Consider the following 16,731-nt stretch of genomic DNA (forward strand, 5'->3'; position numbering starts at 1 on the left):
TCGGTGTGGTTCGGCCGAACATGCCCCTGATGTTCGGCATGTTCGAGCCGAACCCCGAACCCAACCCGAACATGTCCCTTTGGGGCCCCTATAGGGTCCCAGCATAAAGGGAGAGCGTGCCCCGAGCGCGGGGGGGGGGGGGGGGGGGTCGGAAATGCCCCCCACCCCTCCCCGCTAAGCTCTCCCTTTTGCTGGTTCCCTATAATGTTAAATTTAAGCCCCCCAAAAGTACCTGAGGAGGAGGGCAGGAAGCGGGCAGCCAGAGATGCTAGGCGCTAGTACCATCTGGTACTTCCGCCCTCTCTTGACGCACTTCCTGTTTACATTTGAAGTCGCGTCAAGAGAGCGCAGAAGTACTGCGATGATGCGTACGAGGGTACGCATCATCTACATGATGACACGTACCCTCGTACGCGTCATTGCGGTACTTCTGCGCTCTCTTGACGGAGACTCCAGTGCTCTTCAATTTATTTATTAATGACCTAGTAGATGCAGTAGTGAGCAATGTTGCTATTTTTGCAGATGATACAAAATTGTGCAGAATCATCAACTCTCAGGAAGATAGTGTCATATTGCAACAGGATCTGGATAGGATGGCTATATGGGCACCTACATGGCAGATGAAATTCAATGTTGACAAATGTAAAGTTGTGCATTTTGGATGTACTAATGGTCTAGCACCATACAAAATAAATGGGATACAGTTGGGGACATCAAACTTGGAGAAGGACTTAGGAGTACTCATCGACAACAAGTTAAATAATCGTACTCAATGCCAAGCCGCTGCAGCTAAAGCTAACAAAGTTTTGGGATGCATTAAAAGGGAAATAAAAACTCGGGGTGCTAGCATAATATTGCCCCTGTTGAAGTCTCTAGTAAGGCCACATCTGGAATATGGAATTCAGTTCTGGGCACCACATTACAAAAAATATATTGCAGTTTTAGAGCAGGTGCAGAGACGAGCAACAAAATTGATACGTGGGATGGAAGGTCTCGCTTACCAAGAAAGGTTAGATAAACTGGGTTTATTTAGTCTAGAGAAAAGACGCCTTAGAGGGGATCTAATTAACATGTATAAATACATCAGAGGACAATATAAAAGCTTGGCAGATGAGCTTTTTGTCCCTAGGCCTTCTCAAAGGACTAGAGGACATGATCTGCGCATGGAGGAAAAATGTTTTAGCCATTTATTTAGGAAAAGGTTCTTTACAGTGAGAGTGATGAACATGTGGAATGGATTGCCACAGGAAGTCGTTATGGCAAATTCTATACCTGCATTTAAAGGGGGCTTAGATGCTTTCCTTGCATTGAAAGACATCCATGGCTACAATTATTAGGTAATTCCTAATGATGTTGATCCAGGGATTTTATCTGGTTGCCATCTGGAGTCAGTAAGGAATTTTTTTCCCTTATGGGGCTAATTGGACCATGCCTTGTAAGGGCTTTTCGCCTTCCTTTGGATCAACAGGGATATGTGAGGGAGTAGGCTGGTGTTGGTGTTGTACTTTGTACTGGTTGAACTCGATGGACGTATGTCTTTTTTCAACCAAAATAACTATGTAACTACGTAACTATGTAACTATTTAATGTGCATTATGACGTTTGCTTAACTACTAGCCGACCGCTCCACGCCAATTGGTGTGAACACGACAGCAGCCCCAGGGCCGCTCCATGACGATTGGCGTGAACGGCTCTCTAGGGGGCTAGCAGGAGATTGCGTGCACATCCCTGCTTGGAAGGCGGAGCTCCGCTCTGCCTTCAGACTCCCAGCGGCTCGGAGACTGTTAGACAGCGAAACCGCAGTCTAATTAGGCTGTACAGCGCTGCGATCTAAGGCAGCGCTGTACTGAGGACAGCTGTGTGACACGGCTGTCCCCTCTGTTACTACAGAAGTGATCCGCTGTCATAGGCTGGCTGAAGCCTATGAAAGTCGATCATGATGATTGGCTGGCGGGGGGAGGGAGTGGGGTAAAAATGAAAACGAAATTTATTATAAATAAATAATAAAAATAAACATTTATTAAAAAAAATAGACATTGGGGAGAGATCAGACCCTACCAACAGAGAGCTCTGTTGGTGGGGAGAAAAGGGGAGGGGGGAAATCACTTGTGTGCTGTGTTGTGGGGCCCAGCAGCTTGGTCTTAAAGCTGCAGTGGCCTTTTACACTAAATATGGCCTGGTCTTTAGGGGGGGGGGGGGGTAGCACTGTGGTCCTCAGGTGGTTAACTATAATTGTGTATGAAAGAGGGGTTTTTTTGTCTGTTTTTTGTTTTTTTTGTGTACCATAGCATACCAAATATGCAAAATACAATCTAATTGTCAGGCTCTATGCCTTTGTTATCCTGCTGGTGGCAGCACTGGTGAAATTTGGTGCAGACTTCTTCTGTCCACCAGCAGAAGGGCCTTGTCTTGTTGGAAGCAGAGGCAGCCTTTGGGGGGGGGGGGGGGGGGGGCACTGGGGCGGTCGCCCCAGGCCCCGCATCTGAAGGAGGCCCCGCGGTCAGAAAGTATAGGGAATACTACCGCCCGGTGAGATTACCTTCCGTGCATTTGTTTACTTTACGGCAACCCTGCTATGAGCTCAGGAGAGCCCAACGCTGCCTCCATACACGCCCCCCTCTGCTCCCGGCCAATAGAGGCAGTCAACACTGCCTCTGCTTCAGCCTCCTCCTCTAAACCCGCCCCCTCCTCATGGCAACAGCCTCCAGAGTAGGGTTTACTATGCTCGTGAGGCCCCGCCTCTAACTCCGCCCCCCGCTCGTTCTGCCAGGCATAAGGGCGACAGAGAGACTGTTCCCCTGCTTGGCTGTGCGCCCCTGAATCCCCCAGGCACAGAGAGACTCAAGCAGGAGCTGCAGGCAGTGAGTGGACACAGGCAGGAAGGCATGCACCAGTGTGTGTGTGTGTGAGAGAGACAGGCACAGTCTGCCAGCTCTGAGGACACAGGCAGCAGCTGCAGCATTACCAGGGCTCCATGGTGGACACAGACAAGGTGACAACACATGGGTCAGAGTGTCATACACACTGCTTGTGTGTCTGATGCAGCAGCTGCAGCAGTAGGAATAAATGATGAGCATGGCACAATCACACTGATGCTGCTGCATTGCTTCTGAGTGCTGTTTTTTTTAATGATTTTAAAATAAAGTTAGTCGTTTTCTGAGTGGTTTTCCCTTATATACATGTGTGGTGTTGGAAAAGAGGCGATTTCTGGGGCTAAATATGACTGATAGCATGATATTGATAAGCTGCCTGCTTATCAATATCATGCTATGGCCCCAGAAATCCCCTCTTCCCCACTGAGACCACTCATGTATATAGGAAACGCACACTGAGAAAATCTGCTAGTTTCAGTTTCAAGCCAGCTGGTTGGAATGTGGAAGATTTACAGTACTTGCCTAACAAGACGGAAGCCTTCTATAGAGGCTTCCCATGGCGTCCTCTGGCCCCCTGTCGCTGTGGACACCCAAAGATTTCCGACCCAACGATTTCCGACAAGGGCTTGTCGGAAATCTGAGCAGACCCCACTCCTCTTCACACAGCTGTACTGTGCCTGTGGAACTCACAATCTAATCCCTTCACAGTCAAATGTCCTACCATATTAGTATTATGTATTTATATAGCACTGACATCTCCTGCAGCACATTACAGAGTACATAGTCATGTCACTGACTGTCCTCAGAGGAGCTCACAATGTAATCCTACCATAGTCATAGTCTAATGTTCTACCATATTATTATTATGTATTTATATAGCACTGACATCTCCTGCAGCACATTACAGAGTACATAGTCATGTCACTGACTGTCCTCAGAGGAGCTCACAATGTAATCCTACCATAGTCATAGTCTAATGTCCTACCATATTATCATAGAAGCACTGCACAGAGTGCATAGAGATGTCAGTAATTGACTGTCCTTAAAAGAATGATCCGCGGTAAAAAAAAAAAAAAAAAAAAAAAATCTCCCGGTCCTCTTCGCCGGCGGAGCCGACCTCGCCAGGTCGGGTTCCGGGTCAGCCTCTACTGCGCTCCACCGTGGGGGTCACGTGGTCCGGCCGACATCATCTGGATGCTACTGCTCCTGGGCAGTAGCCTCCAGATGATGTCGGTCAGACCACGTGACCCCCGTGGTGGAGCAGAGTGGCCGACCCGGCTCCGCCGGCGAAGAGGACCGGGAGATGCAGGAGCTGCGGCGGGGGCACAGGACAGCTGCCCCGGGCTGGAGGAAGCCCCAGGTAAGTGGAATGTTTTGTTTTTTTTACCGCGGATCATTCCTTTAAAGAAGCTATTAGTCCAATGACTATCATAGCCATAGTATGATGTTTTCACTCTAGGCTTGTTATTCTGTATAACGTTATCAGTATTTGATCTGTGAGGACATGATATCTGCATTTGGTTCTGTGGGGAGCATGATATCTGCATTTGATCTGTGTGGGGAATGATATCTGCATTTGATCTGTGGGGCATGATATCTGCATTTGATCTGTGGGGGGCATGATATCTGCATTTGTTTCTGTTGGAGGCATGATATCTGCATTTGTTTCTGTTGGGGGCATGATATCTGCATTTGTTTCTGTTGTGGGCATGATATCTGCATTTGATCTGTGTGGGGCATGATATCTGCATTTGATCTGTGGGGCATGATATCTGCATTTGATCTGTGGGGCATGATATCTGCATTTGTTTCTGTTGGGGGCATGATATCTGCATTTGATCTGTGTGGGGCACGATATCTGCATTTGATCTGTGGGGCATGATATCTGCATTTGATCTGTGTTGGCACGATATCTGCATTTGATCTGTGTGGGGCATGAAATCTGCATTTGACCTGTGGGGCATGATATCTGCATTTGGTTCTGTGGGGGCATGATATCTGAATTTGATCTGTGAGGGGCATGATATCTGCATTTGATCTGTGTGGGGCATGAAATCTGCATTTGACCTGTGGGGCATGATATCTGCATTTGGTTCTGTGGGGGGCATGATATCTGAATTTGATCTGTGAGGGGCATGATATCTGCATTTGATCTGTGTGGGGAATGATATCTGCATTTGACCTGTGAGGGGCATGATATCTACATTTGATATGTGGGGGACATGATATCTGCATTTTACCTCTGAGGGGCATAATATCTGCATTACAATTTTCAGGCAGGCACCCCTGCCCGCGGTCATGCCTTGCTGCGCTCGCACTGAGAACCCCGTTCTCCTGGTTGAGCTGGAGATGGATGCTAGGCTACCTTGGAGAGCTGGGGATGGTTTCTAGGCTGACTGAGGAGCTGGGGATGAGTACTAGACTGGCTGGGGAGCTGGGGATGAGTACTAGGCTGACAGAGGAGTTGGGGATGGGTACTAGGCTGGCTGGGGAGAATGTTTGGCTAGAGATACAAACGTTGGTCTCCAAATCTTGTATCTCTATCCAGACACACTCCCCAGTCAACCTAGCACCCATCCCCAGCCAGTCAGGTACACACCCCTAGCTCCCCAGCCAGCCTGTACCTATCTCAAGTTCCCCAGCCAGCCTTTACCTATCCTTAGCTCCCCAGCCAGCTTAGTACCCATCCCCAGTATATTGGTTGGCTTAGTGGCCTTTAACAAACGTAATTGTTTTTAAACAATAATAAGGCATTCTGCATTAGAGGTGGACAAGCCCGTGAGCAGGGTGGTATGGTACATGACCTACACTTATGGCTCTAGGCCCCGCGTATGACACTCGCCCCAGGCCCCGCATGCTCTAAGGCCGCCTCTGGTTGGAAGTTGTGCAACCCCCCAGCTCGCCAGCAGATGGAACTGTGAGGAGATTCTAGATGGTCAACTGATCAATGTGCTGCATTGCAGCCTGCCGACTCGGAGTCGGCAAAAACAAAACTTTTAAAATTTTAATCCCAGTCACCCAGTGACCGATCAAGTTTGAAGTCCCTGCCATTAACAGTAAAAGAATGGCAACAAAGTATATATTGACATTGATTAGCAATAGGTTATGTTTGATTGGTTTATTTAAGCCCCGCCCATTTTTCTGAATTTTAACCTCAGCCACCATGTCATGGTCTGTGCCAAGTTTTGGATCTCTGGCTTCAAAACGGTGAGAGTGGCAGTATTTGAAAGTTTTACCTACATTGAAGTGCATAGGTGAAATTTGAGTGGATGTTAGTGGCTCCGCCCATTTTCCTATGTTTTGACACCCAGTCACCCAGTGAGTAATTGAGACAAGTTTGAGACACCTGGCATTTAAACTGTGATAATAGCAGCAGTTTATCATTTTTCATTAAGGTCAAAGTCTAAAATGTGACCTTTATCTGACGGATGTGTGTACAAGAGCCACCATACTGGGCACATGTGCATGTGGTCAGCACATGCCCAGCAGTATGAAGACACTTATGCATGGCGTCTCCCTCTGTGCACAAGCAGCTCTGTCCTAATACTCATGTGCAGACAGTGCTCGCACAACACGCATGCTCAATACAGAAACAGGCAAACAAAAATGGGAGTGCAGCCATGGCGAAGAAGAGGGTCAGCAGTGGTGAGTTTTGAATATGTTTAGGGCCATTCAGTATGGGTAGCCAGATGACTGCCTCCCCCTGTATAGGTAGCTAGTTGCCCTCCCCCCGGTATAGGTAGCCAGGTGAAACCCTTTAGTATAGGTAGCTAGATGCCCCCCTTCAGTATAGGTAGCCAGGTGACCACACACACACACACTGCAGTATAGGCAGCTAGATCACACCCCTCCTTCCCCTGCAGTATAGGTAGCCAGATTACCCCCCTGAGTATAGGTGTAACCCTCTAAAATAGAGTAATGTAAGATGAAGATGTATTTGCATGTGTAAGGTAAACTTAGCATTTGAGGCTAAAATTCGCCTCAGAAATTAGCATTGTGGAACTGAAATGGCGCATAGAGAGAGAGGCCTAAAGCGTTCATATGGTCACATAGACTGGTTGCTAAGGCGACCACATAAACAGAGAGGGGAATGTTCTGGAAGCTCGGCGTGTAGGGTTGAGCCGAAATTTTCAAAATTATAATTATGCATGCGAAATTTGCTATTACGATGCGAAATTATGGTAGCATAATTGCCATTAAAATCGTAATTGAAAATACCGTAAGCGTAATTTTCAATGCGTAATTTTGCGTTTCGTTCATAACGTAATTTCGCGTTAAACCATAACGTAATTTCGCGTTAAACCATACCGTAATTTCTCATTTCTTCGTAATTTTGCGAATTTCGTAATTACTTGTTAGCTATAAAAAATTACTTGTTCGCATTAGCCAATCAGAAGCGAATCAGCGGTAGTCAGACGAACTACGAAATGCTTTTTCGCGTTAAATAATGTAAAAACTAAGCATGCGCAGTTCAAGGGTGTAAACTACGCTTACAAACGTTTGCATGCAAGGCAAACGTAATTGCGCGATACCCACCGTAACGCGAATACGACACGAAAATTAACGCTTACAGTAATATGAACTATCGCGAAATTACGTTATGTAACTACGCTTAGTTTTTCGTAATTTCGCGATACCCGTTGTAATGCGAAAATAACACGAAAATTAAGCTTACGCGGAATTTCGCAAAATCCTTCTTCATTACGATTATGTACTTACGGCCATAATCGTAATTAAACTTTAGTTGTGCTCTGCACAACTGCACTACTGTACTTGCCGCACGTCTCATGCTATGACCTTTACAGCCTATGGAGGAGTGTGTGGATTAAGTGAAGCATTGTTATTACGTGTACAAGCTCCTGCAGAGAGGCCAACCCTCAAGATAAACAGCCGGGTGCCGGGTGCAATTTCCTACTTCAGTGTACCAATAATCGTAATTACACTAATTACGCGGAATTTCGCAAAATCGTAATTAAGTCATTACGCTCATCTCTATCCGCGTGAGCCAGTAGTGAGACACAGAGCAGGCACAGAGGGCAGAGCGAGCAAGACCCAGCCTGAGGGAACTGGTTGAAACCAGTTCTCTTCAGAGCGCGCCAGTCAGTCAGGAGGGGGCGGTGAAGGAGGAAGGAGGCCAATGAGAGCAGCTGCAGCAGCCACCCCGGGAGGCAAAGAGGGGGCCCGGCGGCAGCATACAGACCATCAGCAGAGCAAAGGGCAGCGGTGACAGAGCCAGGCAGTCACCAGAGAGCAAGTTGAAGTGACAGCAGGCAAGATCTGAGCTAGCGCGGAAAGAGAGAATCCCTGTCAGTCCAGATGAGTATAGGCCTTGTGCCAGCATCAAGCCACAGTTGTGTTCAGAGAAGGGCCAGCATTCAGTGGAGGTTGTCTGAGTATAGAGACAGTTAACCCAAGTTACTGAAGGGCATATTCTGATGGAAGTGGTGTGACTAAAATCTGCCTGTCTGGTAAAGCCTTAAAGAGACAGTAACATTGTGATGCTAATCAGTTTAATAATGCAAGATAGTGCTGCCCTGCCAAAGGAATAGCAACTGCAACCAAGTATAGTAAGTGTGAGTGCCAGAAAAGTGATCTGCCTCTAATAGCCCCCTCAGAACTAATACAGCTCAGCCGCTAGCAGTTATCCTGACTCAGAAACATTTGACTGGTATTTCAAGCACATTTAAATCTTTTTTTGAAAACTTGTATAACCTGGATAAACCCAAATTTTCGAATCCAGAAGATGTTTTGCATAATATTAACTTACCCCGGCTAAACAACGCTGATAGAGAAATGCTAGAGTCTCCCATTTCAGAACAAGCATTCAAAGAAATGACCTCCAAGCTGCCAATTGGCAAGAGTCCTGGCCCTGATGGTTTTAATTGTGAATTCTATCAGTTCTTCACACCAGTACTGGCTCCTCTCTTTTGTAACCTAGTCAATTATAAAAACGAAGAAAGAATCTTCTCAGATGAGACCAACAAAGCAATAATTACATTAATTCCAAAAGAAGGGAAATCTGGGCTGGAATGTTCAGGCTACAGGCCAATCTCCCTTATAAACTGTGATGTTAAAATACATGCCAAAATGTTGTCAAATAGACTTAGGGCCCGTTCACACTGCACGCGTTTCCAGCCGCGTTTTGGAAACGCGTGCAGGTGGCCAAAACGCACGACATCAGACATTGCATAGAGTGCAATGTCTGATGTTCACACAGCATGCGTTCCGGACCTGTGCGGTCCGGGAACGCATGCTGCACGCAGATTTTACAAAAACGCGCGGCTGTCCCATTCACTTTTCAGTGATGGGATCAGCCACGCAACGCATACGAACGCGGACATGCGTGCGTTCGTACGCGTTGCGGTCCGCATGCGTTGCGGTCCGCATTTTGTAGTCTGAACGGGCCCTAAGTAGAGTTGCGGGAAAGATAATTGGGAAACAACAAACAGGTTTCATGAAAAACAAACAAATCCAGGATAATATTTACACGGCAGTAAATCTCATCCATAGATGCAAAACAGAAAGAGAGGAGGTAGTACTTGACGCGGTCGATGCCAAGAAAGCATTTGACCGTTTATCAAGAACTTTCATGTATGCGACCCTAGAAAAAGTAGGTCTTGGTGAGATATTTATTGAAAGAATTGTGAAACTGTATAAAAATCAGAGTACTGGAATTAAGATTAATAGCGATATAACAAAACCCTTCAGAAGTAACAACGGAGTCAGGCAGGGCTGTCCTCTATCATCATGGCTTTTTGACTTGAGAATAGAATCAATAATTCAGGCAATACAACAGAATACAGAAATCAATGGAATTAAAATTAGGGGAGAGGAAATCAAAATTCTTACATATGCCGATGATTTATTACTTACATTGACTGACCCTGCTGACTCCGTTGTTAAGTGTAAGAAACTTTTTGAAGAGGCGGAAGGCTACTCTAATGTCAAGCTTAACAAGAACAAAACTACCATTTTAAATATAGGTTGCTCCACACAAGTAAAATCAAATATCTAAAAGCATAATGACTTTAAATGGACCAATCAAGACATTAGATACTTAGGTATAAATCTCTCCAATAATCCTGATAATCTTTTTAATGAAAATTTTCTACAGATTATGAAAGAATGCAAGAAAAAGCTTAAAGAGAATCTGTATTGTTAAAATCGCACAAAAGTAAACATACCAGTGCGTTAGGGGACATCTCCTATTACCCTCTGTCACAATTTCGCCGCTCCTCGCCGCATTAAAAGTGGTTAAAAACAGTTTTAAAAAGTTTGTTTATAAACAAACAAAATGGCCACCAAAACAGGAAGTAGGTTGATGTACAGTATGTCCACACATAGAAAATACATTCATACACAAGCAGGCTGTATACATCCTTCCTTTTGTATCTCAAGAGATCATTATACACAGGCAGTGTGCATAGAGGGGCCAGGAGGGGGGAGATGCATCACAGAACCACAACACTGAAGAACTTGGCAGCCTTCCAGACACAGGCATGACAAGTCTGACAAGAGAGAGATAAGTTGATTTATTACAGAGATGGTGATAGTAGAACGTGCTGCAGTAAGCCAGAACACATTAGAATAGCTTTCGGAACTTGTAGGATGATAAAAAACAGGATGTCATTTTTGTTACGGAGTCTCTTTAAAGGGACTCCGAGCAGTGCAGAAACTATGGAAAGATGCATATCATTTTAAAGCTCTCTTTCTCCTCTTTCCAATGATATGAATATATTTTCGCGATTGAAATTGCCGCGGCCGCGATTTTGATAGCAAAAATAGAGAAAACTAACAGGTTTAGGGTGACGATTAAGGTGTCGTCAGAAAGAGGAGAAAGAGAGCTTTAAAATGATATCCATCTTTCCATAGTTACATTGTATTACACAGGGCGACTTTTTCTGCTCAATGCTGGAGCTGCTGACTTTGAGAAAAAGTCGCCCTGTGTAATACAATGTAACTATGGAAAGATGGATATTATTTTAAAGCTCTCTTTCTCCTCTTTTTGACAACCCCTAAATCGTCACCCTACGCCTTTTAGTTTTCTCTATTTTCGCGATCGAAATCGCAGCCGCGGCAATTTTAATCGCGAAAATAGTGAAAATTAAAAGGCGTAGGGTGGCGGTTTATATATCATTGGAAAGAGGCGAAAGAGAGCTTTAAAATGATATACATTTTCCCATAGTTTCTGCACTGCTCGGAGTCCCTTTAAGATGTGGGATCGTCCTTGCTTCAATGTATTGGGCAGAGTTAATATAATTAAAATGCTAATTCTCCCGGGACTTATCTTTTTAATACGATGTCTCCCGGTGGCCCTCCCCGGCACATGGTTACAAAACTGGCATAGGATCTTTCAGAATTTTATATGGAGCAGATCCAAACGTAGAATAAACTACAAACTTCTTACAAGAGGGAAGGAGATGGCTGGATTGGCTGCACCAGATGTGAATAATTACTATATGAGCGTGCATTTAACAAGAGTCCTGGACTGGAAAGATGAAACTTCTAAAGAACACCCAGGGAAAATATGGCCCCTGATAGAGAAGGAGGAGTGTAGTCTTTATTCGATTTTTACATGGATTCCTTGCAATATTTATAAACAATATACTATGTGTTCACACCCCCTAATTAAACCAACCTTAAAAACATTTCATTGGATTATCATGAAATGGCAAAGATTGATTGGCACTTCCCCTTTGACCTCGCTGGCTGACAACCCTGGATTCCCTCCTGGTAAACATATTAGCTGGTTCATTAAAAACCAGTTAAATAGTGACCTACGTATCATAAATCTTAAAGGTGACCATACATTAGAGATTCCCGGTCTAATCACTCATGCAAAGGGCAAAGGGACATGGGCTATGATACAAGCACAAAGCTACTTGCATACATTATACTCTAAAGATGTACTGTTAAGAAATAGTTTAAACATTTTTGAAAAACTTTTTTTTTTCTAAATAAAATATTTCCTAAAGCATTATCAAAACTCTATGAATTTATAAGATCTACAATTCACCATGCCCCCCTCCCTTCATACTGTGCGAAATGGGGAGCAGATCTGGATCAAGCTCACAAAATAAAATGGCCAATTATATGGTTAAACAACTGGAAGGTCCAGGACTCCAGACTACAATTGACCCAATTTAAAACAATTACCATCAGGAAAAGACATGTTGGAGATGTGGTGTAGAAGGAGGACGTGAAATACACAAGTGGTGGACATGCCCTATAGTGGAAACATTTTGGGATAAGGTGATAGTTTTCTCACAGAATGTTCTAGGGGAGGAATTTAGCCTCACGGCCACAGAAGCTATTCTCAGTTATTCTGACGAATATCATAGCCCAGGCGGCAGCCTCATTAAATAAATAGGAACCATCATTGCCAAAAATCTGATTGTAATATACTGGAAAAATTCTACTCCCCCTACATTGGAAGAATGAGTCAGTAAGATGGCGTTGCATTGTGAAGATAGATGGCATGACAGCGCGGGAAATATATGGAAGAACTTAGCAGAGAACTGCATCAATAGATCACACAACATTTGAACAACCACCAAAGGGAGGGAGAGAAGAGCGGGACGTACGCAGGATGATTGATTAAGGTTTGTTGTGAGAGTGTTTACATGCCATGTGCTTGGTTTGTTTGCTGTGAAACCTGTGGGGAGGTTGGAGGTGGGCTTGAGTGAGATGGATGTAATAGACTGAAAGAGACGAGAGTTGTGGTCCGGGGTTAGAATGGTTTTCTGGTTGATGGATGGGCCGTGGATAATGGAAGGTAGAGCAATCTATAAATAGCTACATGTGGTACTGTGTATGAAACGGTTGTGGTGTTGGGTGAGGCTAGAATGTTAGGTTTTGTATGTTGAAGTTTGAGTGATTTTTTGGATGTGATATGTCGGGACTCAGAGGGTTTACTGCGCCCATTAGAGAACAAGAGCAGAGAAAAGACCCATCAATAATTGTATTGTTATTTATCAAACTATGATGCAAACCAAACCCAAACACAAGAGTGCTTCAATGAAGCTGATAGTTCTCTTTGGGTGCAGTAAAAAAAAAAAGAAAGAAAGAAACATTTGCCTGTCAATTTGCTTTAGTACATAAGCCATAAGTTCTTCAGTTGATGTGTTTATCATCGGTTGTTTACTAAAAGTCTGAGGAAAAGTGATCCAAAGTGTTATTTATGCGTTTCCTAAGTGCACGGCCTAAGAGAGAGCAAAGGCCGTGGAGATAAAGAGAACCTGTCAGTAAATCTGTTAGCCTGTCAGCATTAAAGAAGAAGATTGGAGGAGGAGTTTCACTGCATCTTGTGTTACTAAGTGAACTACAGTGAAAAGCGGAGTGACATCTGACAGAGATAAAGAGTCAACAGAGTGGAGATACAAGTTTTGCAAAATAACAAAATTAGAGCTTAATCAGCATAGAGTTCAAATAACATAAGAAAAGAGCGATATAGAAGGAGTGAGATATTGATAGTATAGCTAGGTGCATTGGTCAATTTTGTGATTTTATTTTATTTATGTTTATTTCTCTAACTCCCTTTTAATTGTTTGATTCTTTCTTTATTTTGTTTATTATTTTAGGAAGTCCCTATCAGAGAAGTGGTGCCTAAGAGATACAGTAGTTTGAGAGGTAAAGTATAAAGAGCAAGAGTCTGAGAGATTTTCTGAGTAAAGTGAACATTGTTTTGGATGTCATATTGCCAACCAGCGAACCGTGGAGATTGCTTTAATACCATATTAAAGAGAGTCACCAATCCCCTAAGGTTTTGCTGAGCAATAGATCTTGAACTTGGCTACAAGGAACTGAGACTGTATAGGAACTTAATTGCTCAGTAGACCTGTCCCTACCCAAGCCCCTATGCCTCAGTGAATGGTACTGTGATAAAAGGTGTTGTATTGAAAAGTGGTTGATGTTTGTAAAAGAAGACCTATTGTAGCTCAATTTATGTATAAAAGTATCTGTGTAACTTAACCTTTTCACCCCGCAACTTTTACCGGTGCACCGGCTGTGAAGAGGAGAAGATTGTGTTTTGACCTTTCATGTGCAAGGGAAATGTAGATTTGTGTTAAAGTGTTACTGGTTGAGTGAAGTTACCAGTGGCCATTGTTAGGTCACAAATAAATCCTTGATATTTGCATCTGAGTCAGTGTCTGGTGGATTCCTCTCAGCCGGGGCCGAACGCTAAAGGATAAATCCGGTTACATAGGTAGCTACATAACCCCCCTTCAGTACATGCAGCCAGGTTACCACTGGTAAACCCCCCCCCCCGCACAGTATAGGCAGCTAGATTACCCCTATCCGTGCCTGCAGTATAGGTAGCCAGTTGACATCCCCCCAAATAGGTAGCCAGATTACCCTCCCGCCCCCTGGTGCATAGGTAGCCAGATGACCCCCTCCCTCCAACCCCCAAGGTATAGGAAGCCAAATGCTCTCCTCCTCATCTTAGGCATATGAGCCAGCAACCCCCCCCCCCACCACCACCACCCCCACAGCAGATACTAACCTTTCCAGTCCCCAAATCTGCTCCAGCTCCAAATCTCCTCCCCCCCCCTGTGTCAACCACGGCCTTAAGTATCTCTCTCTCTCTTTGTGCTGGCGGTCATCTGTTAACTAGGAAAAAAATGAAGCCAGAGAGGTGCCTATCAGCCATCTCCTCCTGGATGTCCGCTAGGTTCCTGAAACTAACTCTAGACAAAACGGAATTTATGATCTTCCCACCCCGGCCATCCACGAACCTCCCAGATGTGCATGTCACTGTTAACCACACTACCATTCGCCTTAACTCTCAAGCCCGCTGTCTGGGTGTCACCCTGGACTCCGCACTCTCCTTCACTTCCCACATCCAAAACCTCACAAAGTCCTGCAACTTCCACCTTCGTAATATCTGTAAGATTCGCCCTTTCCTGACCTCTGCCACCACCAAACTCCTCATCCATGCCCTCATAATTTCCCGCCTTGACTACTGCAATGCCCTGCTGTCTGGTCTCCCTATGACCCGAACAGCCCCACTGCAGTCCATCATGAGTGCGGCAGCCAGAATTATCCACTGCTCCCATCGCTCCACCACGGCAGATCCCCTCCTAGAATCCCTCCACTGGCTTCCTATCCAGTCCAGAATCAGATTCAAGATACTGTGTCTGACCTACAAATCTGTCCACAAAACCTGTCCAACCTACATTTCCGATTTTACTCAGAGGTACACACCTAGCCGCTCACTCCGCTCTTCCAATGAACTTCGCCTAACCGCCCCCCGCATCACCCAGTCCCATGCACGCCTCCAGGACTTCTCAAGAGCTGCTCCAACACTATGGGACTCCCTACCTCCACCCATTAGGGCAGCCCCCTCCTTCAACATCTTCAAGAAGGCCCTCAAAACTCACCTTTTCACTCTGGCCTTCTACCCCTCACAAGTGCTCTAAACCCACAGCTCAACTCTGGTCCCCTACCGTTCGTGTCCTTACCTCTCCCTCTAGATTGAAAGCCTTTGGGCAGGGTCCTCCTCCTTTTGTGTCCTACCTGATTATGCACCTTCATTATTGTGCACCCATGCTATGCATCTGAGTGAACCTAACTTGCCTAATCTCCATGCTCCATCCAGTGATTGACTAAGCATTACCTGGTACTCATACTGTGCTGTGTGATCTGGTTTTCTTGTAGTCTTGTATTGTCATATTTTTGTATGTCACCCCTAAATATTGTCTGTAACCTAAATTAATGTTCAGAGCTGCGTAATATGTTGGCGCTTTATAAATACAATAAATAAATAAATAAAATGCGTAGACCACTATCAGTACAGGCACAGAGTAACAGCTTATACTGTACATACTGTAGGCAGCAGAGATCAGCACACTGCAGCTAGTTTACTATCACTACAGGCACAGAATAACAGCTTATACTGTACATACTGGAGGCAGCAGGGATCAGCACACGCTGCAGCTAGTTTACTATCAGTACAGGTACACAGTAACAGCTTATACTGTACATACTGGAGGCAGCAGAGATCAGCACACACTACAGCTAGTTTACTATCTGTACAGGCAGAGTAACAGCTTATATTGTACATACTGGAGGCAGCAGAGATCAGCACACACTACAGCTAGTTTACTATCAGTACGGGCACAGAGTAACAGCTTATACAGTACATACTGGAGGTAGCAAAGATCAGCACATACTGCAGCTAGTTTACTATCAATGCAGGCACAGAGTAACAGCTTATACTGTACATACTGGAGGTAGCAGCGATTGACTCACACAGCAGCTAGTTTACTATCAGTACAGGTACAGAGTAACAACTTATACTGTACATACTGGAGGTAGCAGAGATCAGCAGACACTGCAGCTAGTTTACTATCAGTACAGGCACAGGGTAAAAGCTTATACTGTACATACTAGAGGTAGCAGAGATTAGCACACACTGCAGCTAGTTTACTATCAGTACAGGAACAGAGTAACAGCTTATACTGTACATACTGGAGGTAGCAGTGATCAGACCACACTTCTGCTTGGTTACAGAGTAAAAGCTTACACTTTACATACTGAAGGTTGCAGGGATCAGCCCACACTTTGGCGAGTTCACACTCAGTACAGGCACAGAGTAACAGTGTATACTGTAGGTAGCAGAGATCAGCACACACTGCAGCTAGTTTACTATCCGTACAGGCACAGAGTAGCAGTTTACACTGTACATACGTTGTACATACTGAAGGTAGCAGAGATCAGCCCACATTTCAAAGAGTTTACTATCAGTACAGGCTCAGTGCTATGTTAATACATAATAATAATAACTAGCCGACCCACGGCGTAGCATACACCGCATAAGAGGGTAGAGGGCAGGAAGGGGGTATTGGGCACAGTGGCG

General features: G+C 44.9%; 1 protein-coding gene across 4 annotated transcripts in view; it reads right to left on the bottom strand.

Moving 5' to 3' along the window:
- Positions 1-16,731, bottom strand: part of LOC137560887 (NXPE family member 3-like) — a 144,629-nt gene that overhangs the window by 50,481 nt on the left and 77,417 nt on the right. Inside the window, exon 1 of one of the 4 annotated variants that reach the window (XM_068272046.1) lies at positions 8,641-8,776. The exons of the other annotated variants lie outside the window; for them this stretch is intronic. The gene's annotated coding sequence lies outside the window, so the exon portion shown is untranslated. Of the gene's footprint in view, positions 1-8,640; positions 8,777-16,731 lie in introns of those variants that run through there. 4 annotated transcript variants of the gene reach the window in all.

This window comes from Hyperolius riggenbachi, chromosome 3 (assembly GCF_040937935.1).
Source record: "Hyperolius riggenbachi isolate aHypRig1 chromosome 3, aHypRig1.pri, whole genome shotgun sequence".
NCBI lineage: Eukaryota > Metazoa > Chordata > Amphibia > Anura > Hyperoliidae > Hyperolius > Hyperolius riggenbachi.